The sequence below is a fragment of the Schistocerca piceifrons genome, chromosome 2, assembly GCF_021461385.2.
Source record: "Schistocerca piceifrons isolate TAMUIC-IGC-003096 chromosome 2, iqSchPice1.1, whole genome shotgun sequence".
In the NCBI taxonomy this organism is placed as follows: Eukaryota; Metazoa; Arthropoda; class Insecta; order Orthoptera; family Acrididae; genus Schistocerca; species Schistocerca piceifrons.
In genome coordinates, this window is record NC_060139.1 from 878,437,411 (window position 1) to 878,444,963 (window position 7,553).

The 7,553-nt window shown below is 42.9% G+C and overlaps 1 protein-coding gene and 1 non-coding gene across 2 annotated transcripts in view; one reads left to right on the forward strand and one right to left on the reverse strand.

The window, feature by feature from the left end:
* Positions 1–882, reverse strand: part of LOC124777223 (hemolymph lipopolysaccharide-binding protein-like) — a 51,532-nt gene extending 50,650 nt beyond the window's left edge. The window contains exon 1 of the mRNA XM_047252542.1: positions 786–882. The gene's annotated coding sequence lies outside the window, so the exon portion shown is untranslated. The remainder of the gene's footprint in view (positions 1–785) is intronic.
* A 2,128-nt stretch (positions 883–3,010) lies between these two features.
* Positions 3,011–3,082, forward strand: Trnaq-uug. Its single transcript has one exon. It is a non-coding gene; the product is annotated as a tRNA-Gln (tRNA).
* Positions 3,083–7,553: the final 4,471 nt, after the last annotated feature.

A 7,553-nucleotide genomic window follows, 5' to 3' on the forward strand; every position in this document is an offset into this window, starting at 1 on the left:
TTAATGGACTGCTCTCTCACAGGCGAATTGTGTGACGCATTGGGTAGCCTGGATTTCACATTGCATAACGTGAGCTCCATACACTTCCGTTCAAAATGTAATTCTCACGTAGTTCTTTTGCCCTACAATGAGATTTACATATTTTAGAATCAGAATAAATTTTACCAATTTCTCAGACATCAACCAGACTCAAACACGAGTTTAGAAGTAGGAAGTCTTACACTATTATTTCGAAGTTCGTCGCGTTCATCTGAACAACTCATCGAGCCATGTTCGGAGCTCATTTTCATCCTAAAAGGAAGTTTGTCTTACGTATTAATTACATATTTATTTGTTATATATACTACGTCTATATATTTGTTAGAGTATCGCGCGAAAATCTGTAGTAAAGCTGCCAAGAACCTTTCGAAATTTTTGGTGAGAATGTTTACCCTGTACACGTTACATATTTACATTAAAAATAGGAGTATAAAACACTCTCGTATCCCAGTGCAATATTGTGTCAAATTCAAGCCAATCGAGTGACTACTTTTTCAGTTTTGTGAGCGCAAACATACGCGAGCTGAATTTTTTTTTATATGAAGATAATCGAATTTCGGGTTAAGTGTAAATTACAGTAGGATAAAAATTGTACATAGTCGTAGATGACACTGTAATTAGAATGTACTCAGAAAATTAGCCTCATATTCTATTGAAACAAACACTTTAGTTGCTTCTGTTTCATTGCTGGATAAAGGTTTGGTGTGTAAAAGTACTGCCATCTCACAAAGCTGACGTTTACTTACAATGACGAAGATCGGCGACGCTGTCTCCTACAGAACAGAATAGACTGGCCATCTCCGTATTCAAGTGTTGAACTAATCGTTGTGACCTCACCATGGGTCAGTTCCACTTCGTTTCGAGGAAAAGCTGCGTACACTGAAAAATACAAATAAACACAGATAAGGATAAGGACGATAAACGAGATTCCTGGTGGTTCAGAATTACTTTTATTTTTTTAGCGACCGAAAGAGTAATCCTACTACCAATAGTTAGTCCGGAAAGCTGTCTGCTTGGTACAAGCCTGGTGAACATAGTACTGTTGCATCGGACATGAGAACAGAGTCGAACTCCATCTGCGGATTCATTCATCTACGTTCCTGTCACATAAGCGTTGCTACCTGACGGTGTACATATTTATACTTAGGCGTCCATGCCTTGGAGTCTATTCTTTGACTTTTACTGGGATATTACTTAGACGCAAAGTAGTTTACATGAAGTTACGTTGTTCTCAAAGCGAAAAAGTGTTTCACGTTTTCCTATAAATGCTTTAGTACTTTCTTCCTTTCATGGACTCAAAGTGTTTCACTCGCAATTCTGAGACGTAATTATTTGATCAGTCTGTCACTTTCGGATGCTGAAGTAGACAATAGAAAACAAAGAATTATGAACAATTTGCCAGAAAAGAGATCGCTGCGTCAGTTATCGCATATTATCAAACAGTATATTTGAACGTGAAACGTAGCAATGTAACTTGACCTCGCAATCCGCTCAAAATGATGAGAATATGTTAATGCGGCGTTGGTCAATATTCATATTCTGTAAGCCGGGGTGGCCGGGGTGGCCGAGCGGTTCTAGGCGCTTCAGTCTGGATCCGCGCGACCACTACTGTCGCAGGTTCGAATCCTGCCTCGGGCATGGATGTGTGTGATGTCCTTACGTTAGTTAGGTTTTAGTAGTTCTAAGTTCTAGGGGACTGATGACCTCAGCTGTTAAGTCCCATAGTGTTCAGAGCCATTTGAACTTTTTTTTTCGTTAGTTTCTAATTCTCGTCATGTTTTAAGGTATTACGAGGCCAAGATCACGGAATAATAGTAATACATTTCACAGTGTTGGATTCGGAAGTACTACATTTTTTCAACCAGTTTTGGTCACGTTGTAATCTCCATAAAGTAATATTTTGAGTATATGAATTGATTTCGAGTTCTCTGTATTTCATCAGCGACTGTTATTGTACAGAGGATGTACTGGTCAGCCTGCACTGTTTCCTCACACTGTCGTTGGCACTCTGCATCTCCAGACAAGAGTCGTTTTCATACCACAAGTGTCCCTTTTGACGTGTTTGCGGCTGTGGCGCGGAAGTAACCTCACGAGGGAACGTCGTATTTACAACCAACACTCTCTGTTTGTAGCTCACACTACCGAAGAAACAGTTTGGTTGCTGTAGGTGCGCTTGTGTTTGATACAAATTTTTGATTTCACTTAGGAGAACACGGCCAGTATCGTGCTGTTGCACTTTACAAAGGATCTCAATGATACACAGGGTGCTCCAGAGAAGCGACAAAATCTGTGTGAGGAGTGGGATTCGAACCCACGCCCTCATTCGAGGACCAGAAGGCTGTAGCTGCTACTGCAGCCAAGGTTTTTCCTTGAGTCTGGCGCCTTGGACCGCTTTTTTTTTTTTTTTAATAATAGCACAAGTAAGCAGGTCTGCACCCCGCCAACTACTGTGATCTTGCCGCACTTGCTAGTTGCAGCATCCGATCTGGACCATATTCTCAAAAAGGTTTCTTAATCTGACACCTACAACATGCGCTGTGCTGAACACCAGTGTATGTGAATGCTGAAAGAGCTGCTTGAGTTGTGTGACAGTGTTTCGACCGTGTGAAGTGCAAATGTTATCGGGTCACGCACAATCCGCCCACTACGCAGCGTTCTGTGTCAGCACGCAGTTTTCGACAGTACTCTGTGTCCATAGCTGTTTTCATAGCTAGGCTGCTTCCAGCACAAAGCGTCCACCATACTAAAGTGGCTGTTTAGCGATTTTGATTACCTAATCCTTCGACATCACTTCATGTAGGAATACTGGCAAGAATTCTCGCTACATTCGAAGGTGCTCCTTCCACTTCCAGCATACTTGGTTGCTTCATTTGCCACGCAAAAACTTCCTGAGGACCCTACATGTAATAACATCGCATCTTATCGGCTTAATTACGTGATACTACTGAATTTAAGAGCGCTACAAGCATCCGGTTCCATGGTGTAATGGTTAGCACTCTGGACTTTGAATCCAGCGATCCGAGTTCGAGTTTCGGTGGAACCTGACGCTGTGTTTTGCGATCGTTTCTAGAAATGTGTGCGAGCCGGTGGTTGGAATTGTATATGCGGAAATTTAGCTGGGATCATGAAATGCAAAATGTTAATAGCAGTCCACACGTGAATGGGGAACGCTCCAAATGCTTATGCTTTTGCTACTAGGATTGATAACGGGACGTACGGGGTTCAACTGCGAGAGGACGACCTCAGCTGTTCCTCCCCGCAGGAAGGACATCTCACCGTTTTGGGTGCTGCATGCGCATGCATTTAACAAACTTGCATGCGATGTACTAGTTCCTGGGAAACGAATAGAATCGTTGTACGTGCCAGTCTTTACGTATAGATATAAGGAAGCGAAGACGGCTTAATCCTGCCACGTAGATTGCTTTCCATAAGACGCACCTGAGAGTCTCATGGGCCGGTGGCCCGACATGCAGTTTGTCCTGCTGCATGGCTTACTTTCAGAGACTCGCAAGTTTATCGTAGTGCTCCGTTGTCGCGAAAGTGAAAACTAGGGCCAGTCCGGGATTTGAACCCGGGACCTCCTGCACCCAAGGCAGGAATCATACCCCTAGACCAACTTTTTTTTTCTTGATTAAGAGCCTCCCTTCTCCCCTTACAGCCCTCCTTGCGCTCTCCATGAATGCCTTCCTTGGCGAGCTTCTTCAGCTATAGTCAAAAGAAATCAAAGTCTCCAGATTCACTGGCGTCGTACAACAGTACACAAAAAGAAATCTATTTCTTCCGGATTACAAGTAGTTCATTGCTTCGTCTTCTTTGTAATATAAGTGCAACGAAAAATAGAAATCTTTCTCAAAACCAAGAAAAAAAATATCTCTTCCCTCAAAAAACAAATAATGAGGAATAAGAAAGAAAAGAAAACTTCAGGTTCTTCAAGCGCCATAGGCGAAATGATAACGAAAATAGTGTTCAGTGTTGACTTGTACTTGGGAACTTCACCGTGGAAATGTTGACAGTAATCGCGGATTTACTTTAGAATCACCCAATTCCCTGTTTCTCAAACAGTATTGTTAACATATTCCCAAAATCACTCTTAATGTGCGGGAACTGGTTTCTTCGCCAATATGCCGTTTCCATATAAGCAGTAAAGGCAGTAATATTGTCTTCTCCGTGTTTAGTTATGACGTAAGTGACAAAATGTCCCAGCATCCACATAACAGTATTGTTTTTCGTTTTGGGGTAATACCGTGTATCAGGCCACAGGAGGACATCAGTTGTATAAAGACGTTCAGTGCTACGAGTGAGCAGCGCCAATCGTTTCCGCACCCAATGCCACTTGAACTGATGCCCGCAGCAAGTAAACCTGTGCCTCAGAGTGTCAACTAATCCACATTTGAGGCAGTTGTCAGTAGCACTTAAGCCAATGCGGTTGAGTTTTTCGTTGGTTGGAATAAGATTGTGGACAACTTTATAGCAGGCGGAAAGCACATCGGAGGAATGAATTTTTAGAGTAATATTGGTCCACACTGCCGTCCAGACGATTCTTGGGTAGTGCATTTCAATTGCATTTGGAGCTTCGTACTTCTGCCACTGAGCAATTAAGAACACTGTCGTGAGACAAGGACTTGTGAAAACACTGTCACCTAAGTAACTCATTTCGAGGTAATAAACACCGACATGTTGCAATTGAAAGTTGAGTTTCCCGGTGTCAATTGGCGGTTTCATACATTTAGGGCGAAAAATGCGAAACAGCTTCGATGTGATAGTATGGGGCATCGTGGTAATTATCACAGTTGTACGTTTTATATAGAGTGCTGTCGCCTTTCGACGGATATCATTGAGTTGCAGGCCCCCAGCTTGCACTGACTTAGACAGTGTGGTATAGGTTAACTTAAAAATATGACCGAGCCACACAAACCTGCTGGACAAACGCATGATCTTATGGGCTTGCATTTTGGGAAGAGGGAACACCTGAGCGAGATAATAAGCTTTACAGAGTATGTATGTATTCAAAATCCTGATCTTCTGGAGGATATTTGTCGATCGCCAGGTGTTTTCCACTATGGCTCCCTGTATTCGATTGGCAGTAAGTTTCCAGTTTTTAGCTGCCATACGTAAGGGACACCTATCGATGATGATTCCCAGAGCAACATGTTGTTCGACGATCTGTGCCCACGGTATAGCAAGAGATTCGAAGCCCCGTAAGCTTAGAACCTTACATTTACCCTCACTGAGTTTCGCTCCAGAAGCAGTGCTGTAAGTATCCATCTCAGCCCGCAATTGGGCCACTTCAGACTCATGACGTAGGATAACAGCAACATCATCGGCGTAAGCCCTCACAGTAAGATTGCTCCCTAAGGCAGAAAGGCCAGTTAATGTGATACACAATCTCTTCAGAAATGGCTCGAGCGACAAAACAAAGAGCGACATCGACAACGGACTGCCTTGCGGTACACCCCGTCGTATACTGACAGCTTGTGTCAGCTGACCGTTAACGGTCATCCTAGCAGTAATGCCTGTTATCATATTCCGAATGACTGCCACAGCTCGTTCTTCGAGTCCAATTCGTTGCAGGATGCGTTCTAAATAGTGATGACTAACGCGGTCAAAGGCTTTTCAAAAGTCAAGAAAAAGGAAAGCACATTTGATGTTGGTTACGGCCGCTACTGAAATAACGTCTCTGTACCCTGCAACCGGAGTCATAATGGATCTCCCTGGAAGGCAAGACTGATGTGAATGAATAACTTTCCCAAGGATGGGGGTCATTCTGCTATTAATCGCTCGGGCAATCGTTTTATAATCAAAGTTCAATAATGTGATTGGACGGAGATTATCAACTCGCTTGTGACCAGTTCTCTTCGGGACTAAAACAATTCTACCCACCTTGAACTCGGCAGGAAGAGGACCACCACTCATGACTTCATTAACAATTTCAGTAAAAGTACCACCAAGGACATTCCAGAATTTGATATAAAATTCCTTGGGCAAACCATCAGGACCAGGCGATTTAAAGGAAGGCGACTTGGAGATCAAGGCTAAAACTTCCTCGGGAGTGAAATCCGATAAAAAGTCGACATTGTCAGCAGGAGTAATCGCCCTATCAAAAACATTGACCACTGCACTGAAAGCAGGTTCATTGACAATCTCACTGGAATACAGTCGTTGGAAATGTTGGTGAATTTCACTAATAATGGCCGCTTGAGTAGAGAGTAATTCCCCACTATCTCTTTCCAAAACATCAATGAAAGCCCGGCGGCGGCGTGATAAATGCTTGAATAAATGGTACATAGATGCCATTTCGTCGGCTAAAACAGATTTAGGTTTGGATTTAACTTTCAGACCTTCCAATTGTTGACGCTTCAAGCTGACAAGTTTAGCCTTGACACGTTGAATTGATGGAAAGTTAGTGTTGGTCGCAGTGGATGAATCATACAGTTGTCGCAGCACAGTGTAGTAAAACTCAAAGGTCCTCTTGAAGGCGCGTGCTTTCTGAGCACTATAATAAATGAGACTTTTTCGAAGCTTTGGTTTCGCAACAGTGGTCCACCACATCGCTTTAGTCGGATAAAAAGTGATGGAACGCAAACAAGTTTCCCACGCATGCCTGACAACGTCAAATAATTCAGCGTCCGCCAGATGCGATATGTTTAACATCCACGGGGAACGAAATAATTTGGTAGGCTGTCGATTTAAGTGAACCGTTGCCGTAAAAGCGCAATGGTCGGTAAAACTAGCCGGGATTACGTCAACCGCTAGGAGTCTGTCACTGATACAGTCCGATAGATAAATTCTATCCAGACGGCTGCATGAAGTAACGGTGAAAAAAGTGAATTTAACTAAAGTAGGATACTTCAGTTCCCAAGCATCTTTCAGCTTAATATTCTTAACGATCTCGTGCAGTTCTTTACAGTAGTTAAAATTAGGGGACTGATCGTTTTTACGTAGAACATAGTTGAAGTCACCTCCTATTATCAGGTTTTGAGGACTTCTCCTCAACAGATACGTAACATCCTCCTTATAAAAACGTGACCGTTCGAATTTGTTGCTGTTGCCTGACGGGGCATATAAGTTAACAAGGGTTACATCAAAAATTTTACAGCTCACTCCTCGACCGGAATCTAAAAACTCGATCTCCCCAACTGGAATACCTTCCCGTATTAAAAGTGCGGTACCTGTACTTTCCTCAGGAGCAACGTTTGATATGGTTTTAAAACCAGAGATGAAGAGATTCAAAACAGTAACTTCCTGCAACAACACAATATCAGCGTCAGATTCGTATAGAAACTGCTGTAGGGCCGCAATTTTGAGATCGGATCGAATCTTATTTATGTTCAGGGAGACGAATTTGTACGCTTGTGCCATTAGTACAGTGAGGTACGTAAAGGGTCACTAAACAACACTGGTCGCATTACAATGTCATAGAAACTTCGGAATGGGCTGCATTGTCGGGAGGATCACGAACAGTCACTTGTGTGTCGTTGGGTTTGTTTTTCTTCCGTACTGCGTTAACGTTCGGT